Below are 14,040 nucleotides of genomic sequence, written 5' to 3' on the forward strand. Positions count from 1 at the left end.
TTATATCAATAAATCAAGCAATTTGACGTTAAAAAAATTATATTGTCAACTAAATCAACATTTTCCTATTATTTACAGGAAAAAGTATTTCAAGAAAACCCCAGCGATACAGTGGCTTTTATATCTTTTAGATTATAAATTCTGGGAAAGCAAGCTCTTAATCATCATATTTTTCCCTACAGCCTAGTACAGTATGTCACATAAATGTGTGTTTCAGAATATTCTGGATATATTCATTTCCTTACCAGACATCAGACTCAGGTTTAATCAGTGGTTCATCTTATGAAGGAAGGACTTTCACATGTAACAGTTATGAATGGCACAGACTACATCTTGGACGACATACAGAAAAGCCTTCTTGAATCAAGCACTATTAAAGGTTTGTGGGCTATTATTGTATTTGTTCAATGTTCCTGTGGATGGATTTTATTTTCATTCAGTCTCTTTTTTGACAGATGACTGTTTTTTCAAACCTTATAATATGAATTTTGAGGGAATGTCCTCCTATGAATAAGGACGAATTGTTAAACTTTAGTAAAGTTTATAAAACACACCCACATAAGTGATGAATCACTGAATTCTTCTCCAGAAACCAATATTGCACTGTATATTAACTAAAATTTAAATAAAACAATAAAATAAAAAAATAAACTCACTCAATTCTACAGCAGTTTTATTAATTTCAAGGACCCAGTCAAGCAGTGGAGTAGTCATTCCTGCAATTTAACATATAGCTGAACATTCAAAACCCAAGCCAAAAAGGGACACCTACCTGGTCCAGTCAGTAGAACTGTGACTCCTTTTTTTTTTTTTTTTAATGGTTGCACTAGGATTTATTAAACTGTGCCTTAGTACAGGTTCTGGGGCTTGTCCATGGTGCTTTTGATGATAAAGCCCAGACGTTCTGCCAATTCTTCTTGAGCAATGACACTAGGAAATTGACAGCTAAGGGGATGCTGTACACAAGCTCATCATCTGTCATCTTCAAGTGGCAAACAGCCACTGCAAGACACAGCACCTTTTTCATCTGGAATTTGATGATGGACTTCACTTCATCCACTTTGGCCACCATGTTCTCATTGTGGGTCAGCAAGGAAGGGAACTTGCCAGCCTTATTCAGGCCTGGGCCCAGGATTCATGGGATCTGCTTGATCAGAGATTCTGAAGCCAAAAATGCATCATACTTCTTGGCCAGGTTCTTAACTCATTTTTTATTCTTGTTGAGTTTCTTCAATGCCTCAATGTCCATATGGGGAATATCCACTGCCTTGGCCTCATCACAGAGCTGCTGGTCCCCCAAAACACATATGCAGAACTTGGGGCGGGGAGTGGACTTAAGCCTGATGGTGCCTGAGAAGAGTTTGTCCTTCTGAGGGTCATAGTTCTTCCGGCTGATCTGCAGCTCCACCATCTCCAAAAACTTCCAGTGCTTGTGTTGGTTCCTGTGCATGACTTCCCGCACCGCCTCATATAGGGTGTCGTGGGAGACTGCTGCTCATGGTTCCTCAATCCGTAGTAACCAGAAAAGAGCAGAACATGTGACTCTTGATCTTGAGGTTGTGAGCCCATGTTGAGCTTACTTAAAAAAAACAAGAGGGGGGCAGAGCAAGATGGCGGAGGAGTAGGAGACCTGGATTTCATCTGGTCTCAGGAATTCAGCTGGATAGGGATCAAACCATTCTGAACACCTATGAACTCAACAGGAGATCGAAGAAGAGAGTAGCAACAACTCTCTGAACAGAGAAGCGACCACTTACTGGAAGGTAGGACGTGCGGAGAAGTGAATCCGAGGCGATATTCGGGAGAATAGACGGCGGGGGAGGCCCCCTCCGTCGGCCGCTTCTGGCAAGTGATAGAGCCGCGGAGCACAAAATCAGAACTTTTAGAAGTCGGCTCCGCTGAGGGACGTCGCTCCAGTGGCAAAGCGGGGGGTGGAACCCTCGCGGGACAGTGTGGTCTCAGGACCCTCGGGGTCACAGAAAGACCAGGGGTGCCTGAGTGCAGCAGAGCTCCCAGGTATTGGAGCGGGGAAGCCGGCTGCAGAGACGGAGCTGAGGGGCAGGCTCTCAGCTCGGGGTTGCCATAAACTGTGATCCGCGGCCCAGTCGGGCCACTGCTCCTCCAGCAGTGACCCAACAAGCGGCAGATCCAGGAAGACGCCCCTTCCTCCCCCAGGAGGAGTGGCGCAGGAGTGTACCGCAGGGATCTGCTGGGTTTGGAGACTCCACACGGGGTCGGGAGCCAGAGATAGAAACACTTGGTCACAGGCCAGGTGAGCACGGAGTGCGGCCGGAGACTGGGGAGACGGGAGTGATTGACTGCTTTTCTCTGGGGGTGCACTGAGGAGCGGGGACCCAAGTTCTCGGCTCCTCCTGGGCAGAGATTGGGAGGACACCATTTTCACTCTGGTCCTCCAAAGCTGTACCAGAGCTTGCAGGGAACAAAAGCTCCTGAGAGCAAACCCGAGCAGCTTGCTTAGTCCGGACCGACAAGGGCGGGGCAATTCCGCCTCCGGCAAAGACATCTGGGAACCACGGCAACAGGCCCCTCCCCCAGAAGATCAGCAAGAACAGCCAGCAAGCCAAGACCAAGTTTACCGATCAAGGAGAACGGGAGAACTCCAGCGCTAGGGGAATACTGCACATAGAATTCATGGCTTTTTTTTAACCATGATTCATTAGTTTTTCAAAGTTAATTTTTTTAACTTTTTTTTAATTTTTCTTTTTCCCTTTTTCAACCAACATCTTATCAATCCCTTTTTAAAAAAAGTTTTTATTTTTCATTTTTAGAGTCACATTTTATCCCTTCATAGTAGTTACCCTTATTTTTGGCATATATATATAAGTTGTTCTCTCTTTAAATTTTGAGATACAGTTTCTTCTAACAGATGAAAATATACCCTAAATCACTAGTGTATGGCTTTGTGCTAGTCTCCTGCCTGATCACAATCTCTCCCTTTTTTTTAAATCTTCTTCTTTCTTTTTTCAAACAACTTCTTATCAATTCCTTTTATAAAATCTTTTATAATTTTCATCTTTACAGTCATCTTCCATCCCTTCATTGTATCAACACTTATTTTGTACATATATAAGTCTTTCTTCCTTTAAAATTTTAGGAGGCACTTTTTTCTAACAGACTAAAATACGCCCAAAATCTAGTGTGTGGCACTGATCTATGCACTAGCCTGATCATATTTGATCATATTCTGTTTTTTTTTGTTTTGTTCTGTTTTTTTTTTATCTTTTCCTTTTTTTCTCTTTCCTTCCCTTTCTTTTCCCCTGGTTTCAGGTCTTTTCTGATTTGTATAGCGTATATTTGCTGGGGACATTGTTAACCTGTTAGCATTTTGTTCTTTCATTCATCTATTCTCCTCTGGACAAAATGACAAGACGAAAAAAATCACCTCAGCAAAAAGAACAAGAGGTAGTACTGTCAGCCAGGGACCTACTCAATACGGACATTAGTACGCTGTCAGACCTAGAGTTCAGAATGGTGACTTTAAAGATACTAGCTGGGCTTGAAAAAAGCGTGGAAGTTATTAGAGACACCCTTTCTGGAGAAATAAAAGAACTAAAATCTAACCAAGTCGAAATCAAAAAGGCTATTAATGAGGTGCAATCAAAAATGGGGGCACTAACTGCTAGGATAAATGAGGCAGAAGAGAGAATCAGCGATATAGAAGACCAAATGATGGAAAATAAAGAAGATGAGAAAGAGAGAAACAACTACTGGATCACGAGGGCAGAATTCGAGAGATAAGTGATACGATAAGATGAAACAACATTAGAATAAGTGGGATCCCAGAAGAAGAAGAAAGAGAGAGGGGGGCAGAAGGTATATTGGAACAAATTATAGCAGAGAACTTCCCTAATGTGGGGAAGGAAACAGGCATCAAAATCCAGGAGGCACAGAGAAGCCCTCTCAAAATCAATAAAAATAGGTCAACACCCCAACATCTCATAGTAAAACTTATGAGTCTCAGAGACAAAGAGAAAATCCTGAAAGCAGCTCGGGAGAAGAGATATGTAACCTATAATGGTAGAAATATTAGATTGGCAACAGACCTATCCACAGAGACCTGGCAGGCCAGAAAGGACTGGCATGGTATCTTCAGAGCACTAAACGAGAAAAATATGCAGCCAAGAATACTATATCCAGCTAGGCTGTCATTGAAAATAGAAGGAGAGATAAAAAGCTTCCAGGACAAACAAAAACTAAAGGAATTTGCAAACACGAAAGCAGCCCTACAAGAAATATTGAAAGGGGTCCTCTAAGCAAAGAGAGAGCCTAAAAGCAGCATAGATCAGAAAGGAACACAGACAATATACAGTAACAGTCACCTTACAGGCAATACAATGGCACTAAATTCCTATCTTTCAATAGTTACCCTGAATGTAAATGGGCTAAATGCCCTAATCAAAAGACACAGGCTATCAGATTGGATTAAAAAACAAGACCCATTGATATGCTGCCTGCAAGAGACTCATTTTAGACCCAAAGACACTCTCAGATGGAAAGTGAGGGGGTGGAAAACCATTTCCCATGCTAATGGACACCAAAAGAAAGCTGGGGTGGCAATCCTTATATCAGACAAATTAGATTTTAAAACACAGACTGTAATAAGAGATGAAGAAGGACACTATATCCTACTTAAAGGGTCTATCCAACAAGAAGATCTAACAATTGTAAATATCTATGCCCCGAACATGGGAGCAGCCAATTATATAAGGCAATTAATAACAAAAGCAAAGAAAAACATTGACAACAATACAGTCATAGTGGGGGGCTTTAACACACCCCTGACTGAAATGGACAGATCATCTAAGCAAAAGATCAACAAGGAATAAAGACTTTAAATGACACACTGGACCAAATGGACTTCACAGACATATTCAGAACATTCCATCCCAAAGCAATGGAATACACATTCTTCTCTAGTGCCCATGGAGCATTCTCCAGAATTGATCACATCCTAGGTCACAAATCAGGTCTCAACCGGTAACAAAAGACTGGGATTATTCCCCGCATATTTTCAGACCACAATGCTTTGAAACTAGAACTCAATCACAAGAGGAAAGTCGGAAAGAACTCAAATACATGGAGGCTAAAGAGCATCCTACTAAAGAATGAATGGGTCAACCAGGAAATTAAAGAAGAATTAAACAAATTCATGGAAACCAATGAAAATGAAAACACAACTGTTCAAAATATTTGGGATACAGCAAAGGCAGTCCTGAGAGGAAAGTATATAGCAATACAAGCCTTTCTCAAAAAACAAGAAAGGTTGTGTATTACAACCTAACCCTACACCTAAAGGAGCTGGAGAAAGAACAGCAAATAAAGCCTAAACCCAGCAGGAGAAGAGAAATAATAAAGATGAGAGCAGAAATCAATGAAATAGAAACCAAAAGAACAGTAGAACAGATCAATGAAACTAGGAGCTGGTTCTTTGAAAGAATTAACAAGATTGATAAACCCCTGGCCGGACTTAATCAAAAAGAAAAGAGAAATGACCCAAATCAACAAAATCATGAATGAAAGAGGAGAGATCACAACCAACACCAAAGAAATACAAACAGTCATAAGAACATATTATGAGCAACTTTATGCCAGCAAATTAGATAACCTGGAAGAAATGGGTGCATTCCTAGAGATGTATCAACTACCAAAATTGAACCAGGAAGTCATAGAAAACCTGAACAGACCTATAACCACTAAGGAAATTGAAGCAGTCATCAAAAATCTCTGAACAAACAAAGGCCCAGGGCCAGATGGCTTCCCAAGGGAATTCTATCAGACATTTCAAGAAGAATTAATACCTATTCTCCTGAAACTGTTCCAAAAAATAGAAATGGAAGGAAAACTTCCAAACTCATTTTATGAGGCCACCATTACCTTGATCCCAAAATCAGACAAAGACCCCTTCAAAATGGAGAATTACAGACCAATATCCTTGATGAACATGGATGCAAAAATTCTCACCAAAATACCAGCCAATAGGATCCAAGAGTACATTAAAAGGATTATTCACCATAACCAAGTGGGATTTATCCCTGGGCTGCAAGGTTGGTTCAACATCCACAAATCAATCAACGTGATCCAATACATTAACAAAAGAAAGAACAAGAATCATATGATCCTCTCAATAGATGCAGAAAAAGCATTTGACAAAGTACAGCATCCTTTCTTGATCAAAACTCTTCAGAGTATAGGGATAGAGGGTACATACCTCAAGATCATAAAAGCCATCTATGAAAAACCTACAGCGAATATCATTCTCAATGGGGAAAAGCTGAGAGCTTTTCCCCTAAGGTCAGGAACGCAGCAGGGATATCCACTCTCACCACTGCTATTCAACATAGTATTAGAAGTCCTAGCCACAGCAAGACAACAAAAAGAAATCGAAGGCATCCAAATTGGCAAAGAGGAAGTCAAACTCTCACTCTTTGCAGATGATATGATACTGTATGTGGAAAACCCAAAAGACTCCACCCCAAAACTGCTAGAACTCTTACAGGAATTCAGTCAACTGGCAGGATATAAAATCAATGCACAGAAATCAGTGGCATTCCTATACACCAACAACAAGATGAAGAGAGACAAATCAAGGAGTCGATCCATTTACAGTTGCACCCAAAACCGTAAGATACCAAGAATAAATCTAACCAAAGAGGCAAAGGATCTGTCCTCAGAAAACTATAAAATACTCACAAAAGAAATTGAAGAAGACACAAAGAAATGGAAAAATGTTCCATGCTCATGGATTGGAAGAACAAACATTGTGAAGATGTCAATGCTACCTAGAGCAATCTACACATTCAATGCAATCCCCATCAAAATACCATCCACTTTTTTCAAAGAAATGGAACAAATCATCCTAAAATCTGTATGGAACCAGAAGAGACCCCGAATAGCCAGAGGAATGTTGACAAAGAAAAGCAAAGCTGGCGGCATCACAATTCCGGATTTCCAGCTCTATTACAAAGCTGTCATCATCAAGACAGTATGGTACTGGCACAAAAACAGACATAGATCAATGGAACAGAATAGAGAGCCCAGAAATGGACCCTCAACTCTATGGTCAACTCATCTTTGACAAAGCAGGAAAGAATGTCCAATGGCAAAAAGACAGTCTCTTCAACAAATGGTGTTGGGAAAAGTGGACAGCCACATGCAGAAGAATGAAACGGGACCATTTCCTTACACCACACACAAAAATAGACTCCAAATGGTTGAAAGACCTAGATGTGAGACAGGAGTCCATCAAAATCCTAAAGGAGAACACAGGCAGCAACCTCTTCGACCTCAGACGCAGCAACTTCTTCCTAGAAACATCGCCAAAAGCAAGGGAAGCAAGGGGAAAAATGAACTATTGGGATTTCATCAAGATAAAAAGCTTTTGCACGGCAAAAGAAACAGTCCACAAAACCAAAAGACAACCGACAGAATGGGAGAAAATATTTGCAAATGACATATGAGATAAAGGGCTAGTATCCAAAATCTATAAAGAACTTATCAAACTCAACACCCAAAGAACAAATAATCCAATCAAGAAATGGGCAGAAGACATGAACAGACATTTTTCCAAAGAAGACATCCAAATGGCCAACAGACACATGAAAAAGTGCTCACCATTGCTTGGCATCAGGGAAATCCAAATCAAAACCTCAATGAGATACCACCTCACACCAGTCAGAATGGCTAAAGTTAACAAGTCAGGAAACGACAGATGTTGGTGGGGATGCGCAGAAAGGGCAACCCTCCTACACTGTTGGTGGGAACGCAAGCTGGTGCAACCACTCTGGAAAACAGTATGGACGTTCCTCAAACGGTTGAAAATAGAGCTACCATACGATCCAGCAATTACACTACTGGGTATTTACCCCAAAGATACAAATATAGGGATCCGAGGGGTACATGCACCCCAATGTTTATAGCAGCAATGTCCACAATAGCCAAACTGTGGAAAGAGCCAAGATGTCCATCGGCAGATGAATGGATAAAGATGTGGTATATATACACAATGGAATATTATGCAGCCATCAAAAGGAATGAGATCTTGCCATTTGCAACGACGTGGATGGAAGGAGGGTGTTATGCTGAGTGAAATAAGTCAATCAGAGAAAGACATGTATCATATGACCTCACTGATATGAGGAATTCTTAATCTCAGAAAACAAACTGAGGGTTGCTGGAGTGGTGGGGGGTGGGAGGGATGGGGTGGCTGGATGATAGACATTGGGGAGGGTATGTGCTATGGTGAGCGCTGTGAATTGTGCAAGACTGTTGAGTCACAGATCTGTACTTCTGAAACAAATAATGCAACATATGTTAAGAAAAAAGAAAAAGAAGAAGAAGATAGCAGGAGGGGAAGAATGAAGGGGAGTACGTCGGAGGGGGAGGTGAACCATGAGAGAGGATAGACTCTGAAAAAGAAACTGAGGGTTTTAGAGGGGATGGGGGTGGGGGATGGGTTAGCCTGGTGATGGGTATTAAAGAGGGCACATTCTGCGTGGAGCACTGGGTGTTATGCACAAACAATGAATCATGGAACACTACATCACAAACTAATGATGTAATGTATGGTGATTAACATCACAATAAAAAAATAAAAAGAACAAAAACAAGAAAAACCCCACCAAAGTCAAATGGACAACTCATAATTTTGATAATCTGAAGGTATAACTAATTATAGGTTGAGAAAGTTACTTGAAAAGGCTATTCTTAACTTTTGATCTAGAAGGAAGAACATTGAACACCTATGTGAACCTAAATCCTGGGAAAGCATTTAATACAATAACCCTATGAAGCTAGGAGGAAAGGGAAGATCAGAGAAGTAATTTATCCAGGATCACCCAGCTAGTAAGTGGCAGGTTTTGAAATCAGCTGTGTATGACTTCACATATTGTATATTTCCTCTACACCACTCTGCCTTTGTGGTTAGTGGATATGTTCAAAATAAGCACTTGGAATTCTTGGATTCTGGTGACTTCATTTCATTAATATATGGGAATCACTGAAAGCTATAGCTTTATGGGATGAGAGAATTCATAGCATATCAGGTCACATTATATTGAACAAAATGAGGATCAACTCTGGTGAATAGTGGGGGACTCACAAAGCCATTGTAGAAGGAGTTCCAGAAAGGATTTCTAAGAAGGGAGTGCCAAGGGCTTTAAGGTTCACTGAAGCATAACTGGAAAGAATGTGTCCTATGATGGGCAGCAATTGCAGGCCTCAGCTGTTGCTGGTCTAAGAGGCTGAGCCAAAGCTCTGCACAGTATCCCTGAAGAAATGTCACAAATGGTGACAATATCTCTGAATGGTGGTACACATGGCAATCACAGGGCAGAAATTACCTGTGCTGAACGTGGACTGAAGCACTGTTTGCACAGTGAACTTTTTATACACACATGCAAAACCATGAACACTCAAACATCATTGATTTGTTTTAGGTGTGAAGACAATCTGCTTTATTACATATTTAACATTTTGCTACTTCACTGAATCAAGACTAAGCTTCTTTTGTGTTTCTCGTGGCACTGGGAATACAAAGGTGGGATGATAAATGTCATTGTCCTCAAGAAGTTCAAAATATTGGCGTGGGAGGTGCGGGAAAGATTTGTAAACTAAGTGAGACCAGTGCTCAAACTTGTATTTCTCTTGTTTTACTTACTTACACACATGTATACATATTCAAAGGAAACAAGGCTAAGAATATATTCTGAAGGTGTAAGTTCTACTGTAGGTGAACTAGAGAAAATGTTAGCTTATCAAATATAACATATATTACCCTATCAAGTTATATAAGTTCTTCACTTATATATTTTCTTTATATTCCTATTTATATATCATTCTATTCATTGATCATACAGAGGCAAGTCTCATACTAGCACATGTGAATATGCATTAAAAAATATCAGGGAAGGGGAGACAGAGTGGAGGAATGTAGATTTTAGTAGGCAGAAGTGCTTTTGTATTTGTATGCTAGGGTAGAAATTAAATATAGCAATAATTAATTTCCTTAGAAATTTATATTTAATGGGGTAGCCGGGTGATGGACATTGGGGAGGGTATGTGCTATGGTGAGTGCTGTGAACTGTGTAAGACTGATCAATCACAGACCTGTACCCCTGAAACAAATAATACATTATATGTTAATAAAAAGAAAAATAAATAAAAGTGAAGATTTGGAAAAAAAGAGAAATTTATATTTATCTATTCAAATCTCAAACATTTGGAACCAAAAAAATATTCCATGTATACACTTACTATGTTAGATGTTCAGGTTTCTGGAATTTTGTCGGACCTCACAAATAGGATGTTGACCTTGGGATGCCCTTCTGTTGTGTTTGCCTGGGGAACTTCAACCATCACTTTGAACAATTTCTGTACTAACGAATGTGCAGAAGTAGTCTTCCATATTACAATGCTAATACATTGTGGGAGTCATAAGGCAGCATTCAAAATCAGAGACTATTTTTTATCTTTGTGTCTAGTTCTAGAGTGGCATATAATAAGAGTACAATACAATAAAGTTTAACACTGAATTTTTATTGACTAAATTAAGGTCTCATTTCAACTTGATTACTCAGCAGTTTTTAATTTCAAGTCATACCTTATGTTCAATTGTGTTTAGGTCTTTAATATTAAATAAAATGGCATGTTCTTTTAATAGAAGGAAATCCATATTATGGGCATGAAGCCACTGATATCCCCATCAGTTAAAAAGTCCTCTTGCCACTATTAACTAAGCTATGCACATTACTAACCACTTTTCCTGGTTACTTCCTTAGAAAAGCAGAGTTATAGGCTTGGCATTCGCTTTATTTAAAAAAAAAATTTTTTTTTAAGATTATGGACCAAGTTCTTTAGGAAAATATTAAATAAAATGCATTTTAAATATAAACTTCTATACAGTAATTTGTAACTTTTAAGTAATTTTCATCAATTCCTTCTGGACTTCAAAATAATAAAAACATAATACTCTAAATATATGCTACAGAAGTGGTAAATAATATCTGGCTAAGAGGTTCTCAACAGCCTACAGCATGGGCTAATAATCTTTGCTAATTGTGATAGATAAATTTTTGGGCTGAAATGTAGAAGACTGACAACCTGTCCTGTTGGTCAATCTAAGAAAACGTTTCTTCAAAAACTATTCAATGCATAAGAGACTGCAGAATACTGAACTGCATTCATAAACTTATGGTACTTTAATCCCCATTAAGTACTATACTTTTCCTACTTCTATAATATAAAAGTGATTTAAATTGTTCATTTTAGACAGGTGAAAGCTAAAATTCTTTCTGAACTTTTAATTAATTTCCCATTTTACCAGTACATATAATACTTCTTAAATGTTTAAATGTCAGACTGACATGTTATCATTTGCTGTCTTGGCTATTCTCAACTTGGTTTTTATGAAGTAGTTCAAGACAACTGTAGCTCACACAAGTGCTCACAGTTACCATGCTGTTTCTCCAATGCACATATTACGTATTGTTACACACTCACTTCAGCAACTTCACAGCTGTTTTCATTTTTTGTTTGTTTGTTTTCAGCCCATTATCCCCTATGCATTGTTGTTTCTGGGAGGAAAGTTTCATCGAGCATTTGGAAGTAACTGGAAGGTATATTCAAGCAAATGAGTTTTTTTATGGATACATTTCTTAGAAAAGAGAAAGTATTGAAGTCTGATGCTTAAATATTTTGAAGATAGTTCCAGAAACATTTAAGTTAAATGTCAGTTATTTTTCTAAAATGTACACATGACTCATTTTTACTATCACTCATGCACTATACTAGTCTGGAGAATAGCAGGTTGAAGATGCAACAAATATTCTTTGAACACTTCAGTAAACATTCACTTTAATAATGTTGCCTTTGTTAATACAAAACTGAGTGCATTTTTTCCTTGCCTCTAGCTGAGCCATGACTAGCTGAGTAGCAACAGCAGAGTGCTGAAAGAATTTTTCAACAGCAATTTGCTTGTTCTAATTTACTTTTCAAGGTTGATGATCAGGATCATTATGTTGCTTGCAAAAAGATCTATTTCTATTAATTTGATCCAGTCATTCCCCTTGTTCTCTTCATGTTTAGTTTCCCTGGCAGCTTTAAGTGAATCAGAAGTGCCACTGGCACTCCAGTTTTATAGTTTATATACAAAATGAACTCCTATATCCTTTAGGAACAGAACTGTTATACCTGCTGAGAAAGTATGGGTACACTGAAATGAGGGACTCAATGAAACCTCTGCTTTTTGCTCTTCAAATAGAAATGCTCTTTCTAGTTAGCAGACCTACGTAACACAACAAACCATTATCTGTTCAATTCTTTCTTTAAAGAAATTCTAAGAAGCCTTGTTTTTTTAACTTGAACACAATCATCATTCATCAACAAGATCAATACATAGAACTTGCAAATAATTTAAAAATTTTACATGATGCATACTGAAAAAGGCTTTATATCAAATGTATAATACCCTAAAAATGTAATGGGAAATAATCAAGTTATTTTCTACATCTCCAATAAATTTCAAAAAGCTAAATGTTTTCCTGGTCTCCTTTTTGTGAGGGAATGTTTATTATTACTTCCAATGTGTATGGTTCCAACATTTAAAGAGCCCCAGCTAAGTGATTTGGAAAATCAATGGTAATATTCTTCACACTAAACACAACTATAAAACTGACAAAGGAATTCTTGTTTCAATCACTGACAAATTAACAAAGCTAACAATATAAATAAAATGGATCCCACTTCATGCAGGCTATGCTTCTAAAAGGGAAAAAAAAAATCAGGGTTTAAACAGTCATTAATTATCTCTTTATAGCCTGCAGAGGGCACTCAAGTCCTTGGAAAGAAAGAGTAAAAATTTTAAGAGGAATAATCATGATTTTCATTTTTATTATTAGTAGTATGTTAACTAAACAATATTGTTTTTACAGAACTATCATTTAAGAAGAAGACATTTAAAGGAAACATACAGTTTGACTTCAAATGTTTAATGGATTATTAAGACACACAAATTTCCACGTCTTACTGGAAAAAACAATTCAGCAGTTGGTTTCCATCCCAGGGTACCTGTCAATCTGTAAATGCTGTGCATCATACATTAGCACCACACTGCCAACAATTACACAGATTAGTCAGGGCCTAGAGAAATCAATTTGGACCTCAGAGTAAACTAGTAATATAGATAAGGCACTGACTGCTCTAGGCTATATACAGACAATAATATCATCTCCATAAAACAGTTGATGAAAAAAATTAGAAGCTAGTTGAAGAGGCTTCAGCTCCTAAGAGTTGTAACCATTTTTGAGAGTAATTGCATGAGTTCTCTGTTAATTTTCATTTTAATGAACCTCTCCATTACTATTAACAAACATGTTTGGAGAGAAGATTATTTGACTTTAAATATTCTTCCTTTGACAGATACACAAACATTTCTTAGGGCAAGCCGCCAAGTCAGATACACCAAAATATATATTACACAAATATACATACATACATGTACACATATGTTTAAATCTAGATTCTTTCTCTGATGGCATACTTCAAAATATATTGCAACATTTATTAACTAAATATTGACTGCAAAGAGTAGTTAATTATTAAAAATACTAGTTTCTTAGCAATATAGCCAGAGGATCCTGCCCTTCTAACTTAAATCTTTTTCTGCTTCTCAATTTTGCTTTGGTGTATGTGCTGCCCCAGCGAGCACATCAATTTTGCTTTGGTTAAGTAACTTGCTATCAGAAGATATTTAGAAACAGATTGGTTACTAAATTGAAACTAGAGAGACTGGTTTGGCACCAACATGAATTAGATGTGTACAAGTCATTGTTTGAATTTAGAAATTGGATCACAGAATGTTTGAGACAAAAAAATATGTGGGAAAGTTATCTAAATATGTAACTTGTATTCTAAACTCTTAATAGAATAATGAACAATTATAAAGCATTAAAAAAAAGCTTTCTCAGTAATAATAAAATTAATCAATAATAATTTAATATTTTAAAACTATTTTTGTTACAAATC

At 38.0% G+C, this 14,040-nt stretch overlaps 1 pseudogene; it reads right to left on the bottom strand.

Moving 5' to 3' along the window:
* Positions 1-848: 848 nt before the first annotated feature.
* Positions 849-13,108, bottom strand: LOC114207984 (large ribosomal subunit protein uL1 pseudogene; annotated as a pseudogene).
* Between the last annotated feature and the right edge of the window lie 932 nt (positions 13,109-14,040).

The sequence above is a fragment of the Eumetopias jubatus genome, unplaced genomic scaffold, assembly GCF_037043125.1.
Source record: "Eumetopias jubatus isolate StellerSeaLion01/CBP00866 unplaced genomic scaffold, mEumJub1_p1.0 scaffold_7, whole genome shotgun sequence".
In the NCBI taxonomy this organism is placed as follows: domain Eukaryota; kingdom Metazoa; phylum Chordata; class Mammalia; order Carnivora; family Otariidae; genus Eumetopias; species Eumetopias jubatus.